The following is a 14997-nucleotide window of genomic DNA, read 5'->3' as shown; positions in this document are numbered from 1 at the left end:
AGCCCGAACCTAAACAATCCAGGGCTGCCCGTCAGCCTGCTTCCAAACAATACAAGCCTGCTGCATGACGGTCGGGGCCTCCCCCTGGGGGATCCAAGGGAGGGAGGCCGACTTCTGCAGTTCACCCAGGCTTGGTTAAAGTCCACATCGGACGCCTGGGTGTGGGAAGTTGTCGCTCACGGGTATGCAGTCTCTTCAAGGGATGTCCCCCTCGCCAGTTCTGCACGACGGTTATTCCTTCGGATCCGTTGAAAGCGCAAGCCCTACACCTGGTTGTGTACGTACCTCTGTCCCAGAGAGGCAGGGGCTACTATTCTACCCTGTTTCTAGTCCCGAAACCCAATGGGTCCTTTCAGTCTATACTCAACCTCAAATTATTGAACAAATTTGTGAGGGTGTCCAAATTCCGTATGGAAACTCTGCGCTCTGTTGTACTGGCCATGGAACCTGATATACCTATTGCCATATCGCATCAGCAATATCTGCGTTTTGCTATTGGCAACCTACATTATCAATTCCGGGCTCTGCCATTTGGATTGGCCACAGCCCCTCGGATCTTCACCAAGGTCATGGCCATGATGACTGCCCTTCTCTGCCATCAGGGAATCCGGATCCTGCCATATCTGTACGATTTGCTAATCCTGGCGAACTCCCAAATGTCCTCCTCAGTCATCTGGACATGATGGTCCAATTCCTACAAGCCCACGGGTGGCTCATCAACTGGAAAAAGTCCTCACTGCTCTCTGCTTGGAGCATGGTGCACCTGGGGGCACTGTTGGACACACACAGCCAAAGATTGTTTCTATCTCCTGAGAAAGTCCTGAAACTTCAGGACAGGATCAGATACTTCCTCTCTCGCCCAAGAGTGTTGATAAACTTGGCGATGCAAGTACAAGGCCTCATGGTGTCGTCTTTCAACATGGTAGAGTACACTCAATTTCATTCCCGCCCTCTTCAAAGGTTAATCCTTTCCAAGTGGGATGGTCTGCCTCATCGGATCAGGACTCATATGATCTCCTTGACTCCGGAAGTTCGTCTGTCACTGAGCTGGTGGCTACAGGACCAACAGTTGAGCAGGGGTCGTCCCTTATTGTTCTCCAGCTAGTTCCTACTGACTATGGACCCCAGTCTGAGGGGTTGGTGTGTTGTGCTGGAGCAACACTCACTCCAGGGTCTGTGGCCCAAGGAGGAATCTCTCCTCCCGATAAACATTCTGGAATTGCGGGCGGTGTTCAATGCTTCGACTCTTGCCCTGCCTCTGATACAGAACAGGCCTGTTCAAGTACAATTGAACAACACCACGGTGGCATACATAAATCATCAAGGCGGCACTCGAAGCCGCATGGCAATAATTGAAGTGTCAAAAATCCTTAGTTGGGTGGAATGCCGTCTGCCAGCAATGTCGGCAGTGTTCATTCCCAGAGTCCTCAACTGGGAAGCGGATTTCCACAGTCATCAGGACGTACATGCCGGAGAGTGGAGTCTTTCAACTCCTAGTGGACAAGTGGGGCCTACCAGATGTAGACCAGATGGCGTCTCGACACAATCGCAACGTTCCGGTCTTCGGATCAAGGACAAGGGATCCTCAAGCAGCGTTCGTGGATGCACTGGAAATTCCATGGAGCTTTCAGCTGCCATACGTGTTCCCTCCAGTGTCACTCCTGCCCAGGGTACTATGGAAGTTCAAGCAAGAAGGAGTAATACTACTTCTAGTCGCTCCAGCGTGGCCCAGACGGCATTGGTTTTCAGACCTGCAGGGTCTATCGATCGAGCGTCCCCTTCACCTTCCTGCAAAGCCCAGACCTCCTCGTTCAGGGCCCCTGTGTCTACCCGGACCTAGCTAGACTGGCTTTGATGCCGTGACTCTTGAAGCTTCACTCCTGAGGGCCAAAGGATTCTCCGAGGCGGTTATCCAAACTATGCTGAAGGGCCGCAAATTAGCTTCTGCACTGATTTATTACAGGGTCTGGAATTCTTACTTCACCTGGTATGCTGCTAAGAATTACGACGCATACAATTTCAGAACTTCCAGACTTTTGGCTTTTCTGCAACAAGGCCTGGACTTGGGCCTGCGTCTGGCCTCCCTCAAGGTTCATATCTCTGCCTTGTCGGTGTGGTTTCAGATGAAGATTGCGTCTATTCCTGACGTTCATACTTTCACTCAAGGCATTTTACGGATTCAGCTTCTCTATGTCTCTCCTGTGGCTCCATGGGATCTGTCTGTTGTCTTGAATGCCCTACAAGAGTCTCCATTTGAACCTCTTGAGTCTGTGGACCTTAAGTATCTTACGCTTAAGGTCGTGTTTCTGCTGGCTGTTGCCTCTGCTAGGAGGGTGTCGAACTTAGCAGCTTCGTCCCGTCGTCCGCTTTTTCTGATTTTTCACCGTGACCGGGCAGTTCTTCAAACTCGCCCTGTTTATTTGAATAAGGTGGTGTCTTCTTTTCACCTTAACCAAGAGATTGTGGTTCCGGCTTTTATCTCTTCTGGTTTGTTCTCCAAAGAGCGGTCTTTGGATGTGGTACGGGCTATCCGTATTTATGTGGAGAGGACTGCCTCTCTCAGGAGGTCCGATACCCTTTTTGTGCTTTTTGGTTTTCACAAACGTGGCTGGCCTGCGAATAAGCAAACCATGGCCAGGTGTATTAGAATGGTGATTGCGCAAGCTTATGCGCAGGCTGGTCTCCCAGCTCCTGCTGCTATCAAAGCCTTTCTACTCTGTCTGTTGGACCTTCTTGGGCGGCCCGCCGAGGTCCATCCATTGAACAATTGTGCAAGGCGGCTACGTGGTCCTATCCTAAGTGAACATGTTCATTAGGTTTTATGCCTTTGATACTTCCGCTTCCCAGGATGCTTCCTTTGGACGCCGGGTTCTTGTGCACTGCTTTAGGACATGCCCGATGTATTCCCTGTGTAACACAGTGTACCCCGCTGCAGAAAATTAGATTTATGGTAGACTTACCATAGTTAAATCTTTCTGCAAGGTACACTGGGTTCCACAGGGCGCCTACCCTGACGCACTTAGCTTCTTTGGGTTTGTATGGCATTAGCCGCTGGTCCCTACTCCTGTCGTGAGAATGTGGTTCTATGCGACTAACATCTGCCTTCTTTTTTACCTGCTACTGCATTGGACTGGTTAACGAAACTGAGCTCCAGTGTACTAAGGCGGGGTTATAGAGGAGGCCATGCAGTGCATCCTGGGAACAGTCAAAGCTTTAGTCTGTTGGTGCCTCTGGATCAGGAGCCAACTCCACACCCCGATGTATTTCTTGTGGAACCCAGTGTACCTCTCAGAAAGAGATTTACCTATGGTAAGTCTACCATAAATCTCCTTATTTTTATTTTTCTCACAAAATTATGCATTGTTTTATATATTTAGTGAGACATTGGAGCTGGTATTGTAGGGGTGTACGCACCCACATGGCTCTGGCCACATCCACACAGCACGATCACACCTCCCCCATTTTTCACAATAGGCCCTTGAATATTTTTATCCCCAGGCCCATGTGACCTCTCATTTGCAATTGAGCTTTCTGAGGAGCATTAGCAGCGTGCTTTTGTTTTTTTCCCCGCCAATATTCATGGATGCTGCATGGAGCAAGAGGACGTTATCACTTAGTTTTTTTTTTTTTTTTTTTGTGCGTCATAAATTGGTAAGATTTGTGTGGGGGTATTGTTTATTTAATAAAATAATACATTACTCCGTGTCCATGTCCTGGTTTTTTTAATTTTTTTTATATATATAATATATATATATATATATATATATATATATATATATATATATTTTTACAGATGGAGTAGAGGAGCAGACGGGCAATTGATGTCTGTGCATGCAGACACTTATGGTTCAATGAGTGCCATCATGCTGGGACAGGATTGCTGGGAAGTGTAGTTCACCTGTAAAAAAAAATAAAAAAAAAAAAAATATATATATATATATATATATATATATATATATATATATAATTTCATTTAAATTTCTGCAAGGAGGTACAGTGTTCCACAGGAAAACATTGGGGTGTAGAGTGGATCTTGTTCCAGAGGGACCAACAGGATAAAGCTTTAGGCTGTCCCAGGGTGCATTGGGGCCTCCTCTGTAACCCCGCCTCCAGGCACTGTGATCTCAGTTTCGAGTTGGTGCCTGTAGCAGCAGGAGGGCTACACTGGGCAGCCCTGAAAAGCTTTTTCTGACAGAATTTTTTTTTAAAACTTGGCTGTCAGCGCTGTATGTCATTTTGACACTTCAGCTCCATCACCTCCCAAGCGGCGTTGCATACTCTCGCGGCTCAGTTCCCGGGTATTTACGGTGGAGACGCTACGGCTTTAGGCACACGGTCGCAGATGCTCTCCTGGTTCACGTGGCTGCTACGGGGAGGAGGTAAGAGGGTCCCCCAGGCGGGACCCGCCACTAAATTGCGTTACTGACCGAAGTCTAGGGAGACGGACTGCATGGTGGGGTTTGGGGCTCTGGGAGGGCCGACTGATCTGGGTCAGTATCCGTTCACCAGCTGCATGCTGGAGTTTGGCTGGAAGGGTTGACTGATCTGGGCCAGTATCTGTTCACATGCTGGGGTTTGGACCTCTGGAAGCTTTGACTGATCCGAGCCAGTATGTGTTCACATGCTGTATGCTGGGGTTTGGGGTTCTGGAAGGCTTGACTGTTCCAGGCCAGTATCTGTTGACATGCTGCATTCCGTGGTTTGGGTCTCTAGAAGGTTTGACTAATCTGGGCCAGTATCTGTTCGTATCCTGCATGCTGGGGTTTGCGGCTCTGGAAGGTTTGACTGATTTGGGTCAGTATCTGTTCACATGCTGGGGTTTGGGGCTCTGGAAGGTTTGGAGTTAAAATGACGTTGGCAGACTATTTCCCTCAGAAATCCCTGACAGGCTCTGACTGCCAGCAGGCTCTGCTGCCAGAATCACTCGGCGGATCAGTTTACTGTTTTGCTCGCTGACTGTGAGCACTTGCAGTATCGGAACTGTCCCAGCTGTTGTGTCTTGGAGAATTCGCCATTAAGATGTGTGTAGAGCATCAAATGAAACTTTATCTAAATAAGCAAGACATTTTAGCATCTTGTAGTTTGAAATCCATTTTCCACACCCAGGCCTGTTTCCTTGGAGGGAATTACAAAAACAAACAAAAAAAAGCCCTGTGCTTTACTGTGTTTACTGTCTTTAGGGAATTGCTCTCCTCTTTATAAAATACACCAGTGCTGTAATACAGTAGAACACTGCTTTGTTATCCTAATGGAGTACAGGGGCATCTATTCCACAATGGAGATACACCAAACATGTTCCATTATATAGCCCATCATCACACCTGTACTCCTTAATAAGCAGAGTGCACCAGATGCATACCCTCCAACTGTACCTTTTTGGCAGGTACAGTACCTTTTTTTTATGGTTTGTACTGATTTTTAGCTCTACAAACTTCCATTGAAAGTATAGGAAAAGGGGCGTGACCACGCCCCCTTTACCCCTGACCACGCGCCTTTTCCTAATTTGTACCGATTTTTATATGTAAAATGTTGGAGGGTATGCAGATGGGACTTGTACATTAAAATCCATTGGACTGAAATAATGACCACCTGTGACCTTAACCTTTGTCGTCTGTGGTTGCCAGTTTGTGTGACTGTTGTCTGCTTTCCCATTATTACTTGACAGTACACTGATCGAACATGCACATGCTTGCTCCCATGCAGAGCAGAGTGTAATGCACTGTATAGACAAGGCACAATGTGCTCATGAGCCCATATAGTATGGGATGAATTTCAGACAAAGTTGCCTATTTATTAAACAGTGTTACATCATCTATCCTGCAAAAACATATTTTTTGCAAGATTATGGTATAATAAAGTTAGTTTTTTAATATATTACTAGTAATATAATGCTGAAGATATCCCTGATTTCTTAAGTGTTCACTAAAGTTTCTTAAGCCATCACACCATATTTCTGTATAGGGTTATTTAACAAGCTCTGAAAAGCTTCGTTTTCAGAGGTTTTTCTCTCCAATAGCTACCACCACCTAATGCCATTTTCAGATGGCATTCGTAATTTTACCCTATTGTGGAAGCGCAGCCAGATAGGAATCTTTTGCTCCCCCTAGTATAGTAGATCTCTTCCCTGCCCTCTTTACAAAGATTTTTACATTAGCGTGTAATACGAGAGTCTGAACCTGGCGGTATAGTGATACTGGAATCATCTAGACAGCGTATTAGTCTATGAAACGGCAATAAGAGCTATTTAACAAGGCAAAATTACATTATTTACTAAATGTGCCTTTCTCAGTGTATGCAGCCGTGTTGGTAGAGCAGCTAGGTACAATTCATTGTACCTTACAAAACAGGTGGATATTGTGCACATGTTCACGCTATGGGGCAGATGTATTAACCTGGAGAAGTGATAAAGCAGTGATAAGCGCAAGGTGATAACGCACCAGCCAATCATTACAGATTTGAAAAATTACAGTTAGGAGCTGATTGGCTGGTGCGTTATCACCTTGCGCTAATCACTTCTTTATGCCTTCTCCAGGCTTAATACATCTGCCCCATAGCATGAACACTGGATGCACTTTATTTTTACTATACAGTTTTGTGCCCTGAATTTTGAAAAAAACAAACAAAGCCCAAATACAAAATGGTTATTGTATTTCAGTATTATTTATCAAAGGTTGATGTTGGAGAGAGAAGAGATTTATCTGTCATTAACCCACTTACAGTAATTTAATGCTATTTTCATAATCCTCTAGGGGTATGGCAAAATTACTACATTTATCAAGCAGTAAAAAGCCTGGCTGTTTGTTGCTTGCATTCAAACCTATCTCAGGATGGGTGTTCGGTTACCTCGAACAGCATTTTAGCCGCACCATAGAGCATCAAAATGGGAGAAGCAGGAGCTTCTCTCGGTCTCCCTTGCAGGCAGCAGATTCTCCCTCCTGCCCTGCACAGCTGCCATTCACACAGCAGCATACAGCGATAGCAGAGGTGAGCAGTGAGAACAGTGTGATAGAAGTCTGTATGGGGCTTATTAAGATACGTGCAGGAAAGTGAATCTCATGTTATTATGTATCTGACCATTTTGCAGCCTCATCTCTACGGTCACTTATTAGTCTAGAAGGAAGTGTCCCATAACACTTTCCATAACTTCAGACAGAAAAGTTTCTGCTCCCTCGGGGTACAGTATTTTGATATTTTGCATCTGTCATGGTGTATACCTCCTCATTACAACAGCCTGATTCACAGCAATCAGAAGTCTTATGATAAAATAGGATTTTAATTACCTACTGGTAAATCCTTTTCTCGTAGTCCTGTAGAGGATACTGGGGTTCCATTTACTACCATGAGGATGTACCAAAGCTCCCAAACCGTGTGGGAGAGTGCTGAGGTTCCTGTAGAACTGATTGACCAAACTGAAGGTCCTCAGAGGCCAAAGTATCGAACTTGTAGAATTTAGCAAACGTGTTTGAACCTGACCAGGTAGCTGCTCGGCAGAGCTGTAAAGCCGAGACACCACGGGCAGCAGCCCAGGAAGAACCCACCGACCTAGTAGAGGGAACCTGATCCAGCGTGCAATTGTCTGATTTGAAGCAGGATACCCAATTTTATTGGGATCATATAGAACGAACAGCGAGTCAGATTTCCTGTGACTAGCTGTTCTCTTTACATACAACTTCAAAGCACTCACAACATCCAAAGACTTTGAAGTAGCAGAGGTGTCCGTAACAGCCGGAACCACAATAGGTTGGTTGATGTGAAACACGGACACCACCTTAGGAAGAAATTGGTGATGAGTTCTGAGTTCAGCTCTGTCGTCATGAAAAATTAAGTAGGGACTCTTGTGAGACAACGGCCCTAGCTCCAACACACATCTTGCTGAAACCAAGGCCAACAATGTGACAGTCTTCCACATAAGGTACTTAACGTCAGCCTCCTGTAACGGTACAAACCAGTCCTATTGGAGGAACGGCAGCACCAAATTGAGATCCCAAGGTGCCATGGGAGGCACAAAGGGAGGTTGGATGCGCAGAACACCTTTTAAAAACGTCTGGACCTCAGGGAGAGAAGCCAATTGTTTTTGAAAGAAAATGGACAAGGCCGAAATCTGGACTTTTATGGAGCCCAGACGTAGGCCAACATCCACACCTGCCTGCAGAAAAAGCAGGAAATGTTCCAGGTGAAATTCCACAGCAGAATATTTTCTGCGCTCACACCAAGAGATGTTACCCCCTTCCTGGCTTGGATCATAGGGGGTAATTCTGAGTTGATCGCAGCAGGAACTTTGTTAGCAGTTGGGCAAAACCATGTACACTGCATGGAGGACAGATATAACATGTGCAGAGAGAGTTAGATTTGGGTGTGGTGTGTTCAATCTGCAATCTAAATTGCAGTGTGAAAATAAAGCAGCCAGTATTTTCCCTGCACAGAAACAAAATAACCCACCCAAATCTAGCTCTCTCTGCACATGTTATATCTGCCTCCCCTGCAGTGCAAATGGTTTTGCCCAACTGCTAACAAAGTTCCTGCTGCGATCAACTCAGAATTACCCCCATAGTCGGGATAACTTTGTTAGTGATCCCTCTTCTGGCTAAAATCAGCCGTTCAACTTCCATGCCGTAAAACGTAGCTGCGGTAAGTCCTGATAGACGAATGGGCCCTGTTGCAGAAGATCCTCGCGAAGAGGTAGAGGCCACGGATCTTCGAGGAGCATCTCCAGAAGGTCCGCATACTAGGCCCTTCTTGGCCAGTCCGGAGCAATGAGTATTGCTTGAACCTTTTCCCTTTTTATTCTTTTGAGAATTCTTGGGATCAGAGGAAGTGGAGGAAACACGTACACCATCTGATAGAGTCGTCAGAGCGTCTACCGCCACTGCCTGTGGGTCTCTCGACCTGGAACAATACCGCTTTAGCTTCTTGTTGAGACCAGAGGCCATCATGTCGATATGTGGATATCTCCACCGACGTGTCAAGCACCTGAACACTTCAGGGTGAAGGCCCCACTCCCCCGTGTGCAGGTCGTTTCTGCTGAGGAAGTCTGCTTCCCAGTTGTCTACTCCCGGAATGAAGACCGCTGACAACGCCACAGCGTTTTTTTCTGCACACAGGATAATTTTTGACACCTCTGACATTGCTGCTCTGCTTTTCGTTCCGCCCTGTCGGTTTATGTACGTCACTGCCGTCACATTGTCCGCCTGGACCTGAATGGCCCGATCGTGAAGAAGATAAGAGGCCTGCAGAAGGGCGCTGTATGTGGCCCTAAGTTCCAGAATGTTGATTGGAAGGGTGACTTCCTGACTTGACCATCTTCCTTGAAACTGCACCCCCTGGGTGACTGCTCCCCAACCTCTGAGGCTTGCGTCCGTGGTTCACAGGATCCAGTCCTGAATTCCGAACCTCCGACCCTCGACGAGGTGAGAAATCTATAGCCACCACAGAAGGGAGATCCTGACTTTTGGCGAAAGACGGATCCTCTGGTGCATGTGAAGATGCGATCTGGACCATTTGTCCAACAGATCGAGCTGGAAGGGTCTTGCGTGAAACCTTCCGTATTGAAGCACCTCGTAAGAGGCCATAATTTTCCCCAGAAGGCGAATGCATAGATGCACCGATATCCTGGTTGGCTTCAGGACATCCCGAACCATCGACTGGATTACCAATGGCTTTTCCAACGGAAGGAACACTTTCTGCGACTCCGTGTCCAGTGTCATTCCCAGGAATGGGAGCCTCCGTGTTGGCTCTAGGTGAGATTTCGTAAGGTTCAGAATCCACCCGTGATCCTGGAGAAGTTTGGTTGAGAGGCCAATGCTGTCCAGCAACCTCTCCCTGGACGGCGCCTTTATCAGAAGATCGTCCGGGTACGGAATTATGTTCACTCCCTGCTTGCGAAAGAGAAACATCATCTCTGCGATCACTTTGGTGAATACCCTCTGTGCCGTGGAGAGACCAAATGGCAGGGTCTGGAACTGGTAGTGACAGTACTGCGGTTCAAACGGTAGATAAGCTTTATGAGGCAGCCAGATCGGAATGTGAAGGTACACATCCTTGATATCCAGAGACACAAGGAATTCCCCTTCCTCCAGACCTGAGATCACCGCTCTGAGACTCCATCTTGAACTTGAACTCTCTTAAAAACGTATTCAAGGACTTGAGGTTCAGAATTGGTTGTACCGAACCATTCGGTTTCGGTACTACAAACAAGTTGGAATAGTACCCCTTGTTGTTCAGATGAGGTGGAACTGGAACAATGACTTGAGTCTATACCAGTTTTTGTATGGCCTGCTGTAAAGTTATACTTTCCTCTTGTGAAGCTGGTAGCCCAGGGAAATAAGATCTATGACCCGGGGATCCCGGCATGAACTTGACCAGATGTGACTGAAGAATTTTAGTTGGGCTTCCACCTGACAGCCCTCCAGGCATCACGGTCCACCGTCATGCTGAAGGCTTTGAGGAAGAAGAGCCTGAGCTCTGTTCCTGAGCACCTGCAGTTGCTGGTTTGCGTGGTTTACCTCTTACACCTCTGGAAGATGTAGAAGCACCTCTGGATTTACTCTTAAACTTGGCTGTCCGAAAGGACTGTAAATTTGCCGCGGAGTAAACTTTCCTGGCTGGGGGAACTGCGGAAGGAAGATACGTGTAACCACCGTAGCTTTGGAGATCCATTTGTCTAGTTCGTCTTCAAACAAGCAGCCCTTCCACACCTTTCCTGGAGTCCGCATCAGCAGTCCACTGACGTAGCCACAAGCCCCTGCGTGCTGACACTGCCACAGCGGTGGTGCGTGCATTAAGCAAGCCAATCTCTTTTATGGCTTCCACCATAAAGTTTGCAGAGTGCTGTATATGTTGCAGGAGTAAAACAACATCCCCCCCCTAGACAAGTAACCCCTCAATTAGGTTACCTGACCATTTAGCAATGGCTTTTGTGATCCACGCACATGCAATAGTGGGTGTTTGGGCCACCCCAGCAGCTGTGTATAATGATTTGAGTGTAGTATCAATTTTACGATCAGCCGTATCTTTTAGGGAGGCTACACCAGGTACAGGCAATACAATTTTACGTGACAGCCTAGAGACTACTGCGTCGACTATTGGTGGATTTTCCCATTTTTTCCTATCCTCTAGAGGAAAAGGAAAAGATGAGAGCAACCTTTTTAGGGATTTGAAATTTCTTATCAGGATTAACCCACGGTTCGTCAAACAAGGTATTCAATTCCTTTGACGCAGGAAAAGTGACTGAGGACTTCTTTTTTACATTAAAATAAGATTCCTCACACTCCTCTGACCAGAGCTGGATTAGGGCATTGAGGGGCCCGGGGTATTTAAGGCAGGGGTGCCCTAACATAATATTAATATATATATATATATATATATATATATATATATATATATATTTATACAGACAGGGTAATAAACAGCACTCAAGAATAAGTTTGTCAGGGTCTCACAGCGTCATGAATATATATATATATATATATATATATATATATATATATATATATACTGTGTGTGTATATATATATATATACTGTGTGCATGTGTGTATATATATATATATATATATATATATATACTGTGTATATAGATAGAGATACATGTTACACATATAACCTACACACATCATGGCTTCTGCACACACATAACACAAACCAGGACCAGCACAAACTAAGACCAGCACACTACCAGGGTGAGTACCGGCACCCAGCCCACCACTCGCTGGTAGCACCGCAGGGCGTGAGACGCCGTCATTATCCCTGAGCAGCCGGCACTGAGCTGCTGCTCCACAAGCAGCCCAGCAAAGCCCTGCAGCGCCGGCGTCTGTGAGCACCGCGCCACAGATCGGATCTCTATTAAGGATCCGATCCACAGGTCTGCGCTCGCCGCTGACAGCATTCGATCCACAGGTCTGCGCTCGCCGCTGACAGCATCCGATCCACAGGGCTGCGCTCGCCGCTGACAGCAGGCTGCTGTCAGTGGTGAGCGCAGCCCTGTGGATCGGATCCTTAATAGAGATCCGATCTGTGGCGGCTTGTGGCGCGGGGGGCCCTTGCAGGCAGGGGGGCCTGGGGTTACTTACCCCCAGAGACCCCCCCCCTTAATCCGGCTCTGCCTCTGACACCTTATCAGGAATTTGCAGAATATCTCTGATAGCCTCTATAAAAGTCTCTATTCCCTGTGATAGAGTAGCATCCCTCCCCTCCAAATCCAGCCAGCCCCCACAGTGCCCTTATAGCTAATGCCAAGCTTAGCCGGGTCGCAGACTAAGTACCCTGATAAGGGACTTTAGGGGGTAATTATGAGCTGATCGCAGCAGCAAGTTTGTTAGCAATTGAGCAAAACTATGTGCACTGCAGGGGGGGTAGAGATAACATTTGCAGAGAGAGTTAGATTTGGGTTGGTCATTTTGTTTCTGTGCAGGGTAAATACTGTCTGCTTTATTTTTACACTGCAATTGAAATTTCAGTTTGAATACACCCCACCCAAATCTAACTCTCTCTGCACATGTTATATCTGCCCCTCCTGCGGTGCACATGATTTTGCCTAACTGCTAACAAATTTGCTGCTGCGATCAACTCAGAATTAGGCCCTTAGTACACTAATAATCATTCCCCCCCCTGCTATGACTTCCTGGTACCGCTGAGGTAATCTGGAGTCTCTGCGGAGGAGCTGCGCGTCCCTGTCAGTAAGCGTCTGTGTCCACTGCAGAGGGAAAATGGCGCTGGTAAGCTGCTGGATCTGCTCATAGTGAAGGCCCCGCCCCTTCAATGGTGCGCGGTCTTCCCACTTTTTTTTTACTGGTTGAGGTAATCTGGTGCTTAAAATGGAGAGAACCGTTTTAAGGCTGTTTTTGCCAGTGTGGGTACTGTGCACAGTGTACTGAGACGCAGCTGTATACTGTGTCTGGAGACTCATTCCACCCCGGGTAGAAGCTGTGTGTCTCCGTACCCTCATGCTGCCATAATGGCCGGCGACCCGCTATTTGGGACGCCGGCTTAGTACTCGCCACTCTTTCTTCTTGCTCTGTTAGGGGTGGCGGCGTGCTGCGGGAATGTACACTCGCCGTGGTGGGGCTTGCGAATAGTTCCCTCAGGAGCTCAGTGTCCTGTCAGCGGGGAACGGGACCATTAACCCTTCAAGAGGTTGCCCCCCCCATAACAAACCGAAAATAAATGCAGTAAATTCTTCAGGAGCTTCCATAAGCGTGACCGGTTCCTCCGGGCACATTTTCTAAAATGAATCTGGTAGGAGGGGCATAGAGGGAAGAGCCAGCCCACACTATCAAATTCTTAAAGTGCCCGTGGCTCCTAGTGGACCCGTCTATACCCCATGGTACTAAATGGAACCCCAGTATCCTCTAGGATGTAAGAGAAATAGTAGTGCACTATTTATGTATGATAAAATACAGGATTGACACCTTTTTCTGAGAGCCTGAAATCCACATTAGAAGTGTAAATTTGGTACAGATTGTCAGCTCTGTAGGTCAGGGGTTGAACTTGGAGGCATACTTGCCATTTTGTGTAGCTTAATGAATCAAATGCCTCTGTAAAAGACTGCGGAGCTGCTTCCTTTTACCTACATGGAGCCTCTGTGTGCCACTGCCTAGGTACACATAATAATGCCCCCAAGCGTGTTCAGTTGTGAATGGGCTTTGTATCTTGTTTCGGCTGCGTTATGCTGCTGATGAAAGCTATTAGCTGAGGAGTGGGGACATTTAGGTTTACAATGCATGGTAAGGGAAGAATGTGAACGAGCGCTAGGACAAGTTTAAAAGACAGATTGCGAAACAAATCTTAATACATGACAGTAGTTCAGCAGCTTCATTTTATTTCAGTATATAAAATAGCCACCTTCATTCTGACCTTTTGGCTTTTTAAATATGACCTTTTCCCTGCTCTGTTCAATGCAAAATGTTTAAAATATAAATGCAGTGTAGTATTGTCACTTCTCAAGTGGGAAAATCAGAGCATGACCCCACCACCCGTGCAGTTCTGTTACTTAATATAGTTCCTACAAATGGGGTTTTTATAGTGCAGTAAATGTTACCTTACCATCCACAGCAGCTGCGGCACCCAGCTCCTTTTTTGCTTTGTCAGATTTGTTCTGCTATGCCGTCTACAGCTAATCTTCTGATCTGGTAATATCCAGTACAGGGTTTACAATCCACCTCTTAGAAAAGACTACCACAGTTTCAGATGTTTTAGTTTTTCACACTAGTTGGCGGTATCCACCTCAGATATAAGTATTGTTCCAAACCTAATTTCCTTTTTGCCACGAAAATACCTCATGCATGTTCACACGACTTGCGTATTAAATTGCTAAATCGCAAAAACTGGGCTACTTTAAAATTTGGTGCAGAAAGTGAAAAATGTATAAATGTGCCTGTCTCCTCCCCCCCCCCCCCCCCCCAAAAAAAAGGTAAACTAACATCGGATAACAGCATAGAACAGTCGGGCAGATGTATTAACCTGGAGAAGGCATAAGGTAGTGATAAACCAGTGATATGTGCAAGGTGATAAAGGCAGCAACCAATCAGATCCTAACTGTTAATTTACATATTGTAGCTGATTGGCTGGTGCCTTTATCACCTTGCACATATCACTAATTTATCACTTCCTTATTCCTTCTCCAGGTTAATACATCTGCCCCAGAGATTCCCAAACATGGTCCTCAAGGCACCCCAACAGTCCAGTATTTAGGTATATCCATGGCTCAGCACAGATGGTTAAATCGAGTCACCTGTGGCAATGCATGGATACTTTTAACACCTGGACTGTTGGGGTGCCTTGAGGACCGCGTTTGGGAACCTCTGGCATAGAAGTTTATTATTGGTTATAATAAAAATATTTCTGGTACTTAAATTTGGTCAAATGGCTGTTATATGCATTAAAAAAAATGACAGAAAGCTCTTATTAAATCTGGGGTACATAAAAATGGGTATAAGTATGTAGCTGTATCATTTTAGGAGACTAAAAAAAAAAGAAGAAAAAAAAGAAGTGAAAACAGATT

At 46.3% G+C, this 14997-nt stretch overlaps 1 protein-coding gene across 3 annotated transcripts in view; it reads left to right on the top strand.

The window, feature by feature from the left end:
• The window catches only part of MCTP2 (multiple C2 and transmembrane domain containing 2), a 351794-nt gene that overhangs the window by 116022 nt on the left and 220775 nt on the right, over positions 1-14997 (top strand). The window contains exon 1 of one of the 3 annotated variants that reach the window (XM_063925725.1): positions 4178-4379. The exons of the other annotated variants lie outside the window; for them this stretch is intronic. The gene's annotated coding sequence lies outside the window, so the exon portion shown is untranslated. Of the gene's footprint in view, positions 1-4177; positions 4380-14997 lie in introns of those variants that run through there. 3 annotated transcript variants of the gene reach the window in all.

The sequence above is a fragment of the Pseudophryne corroboree genome, chromosome 6 (assembly GCF_028390025.1).
Source record: "Pseudophryne corroboree isolate aPseCor3 chromosome 6, aPseCor3.hap2, whole genome shotgun sequence".
In the NCBI taxonomy this organism is placed as follows: domain Eukaryota; kingdom Metazoa; phylum Chordata; class Amphibia; order Anura; family Myobatrachidae; genus Pseudophryne; species Pseudophryne corroboree.
Note: the sequence above shows the minus strand (reverse complement) of the source record. Positions and strands in the feature narration are given on the sequence as shown.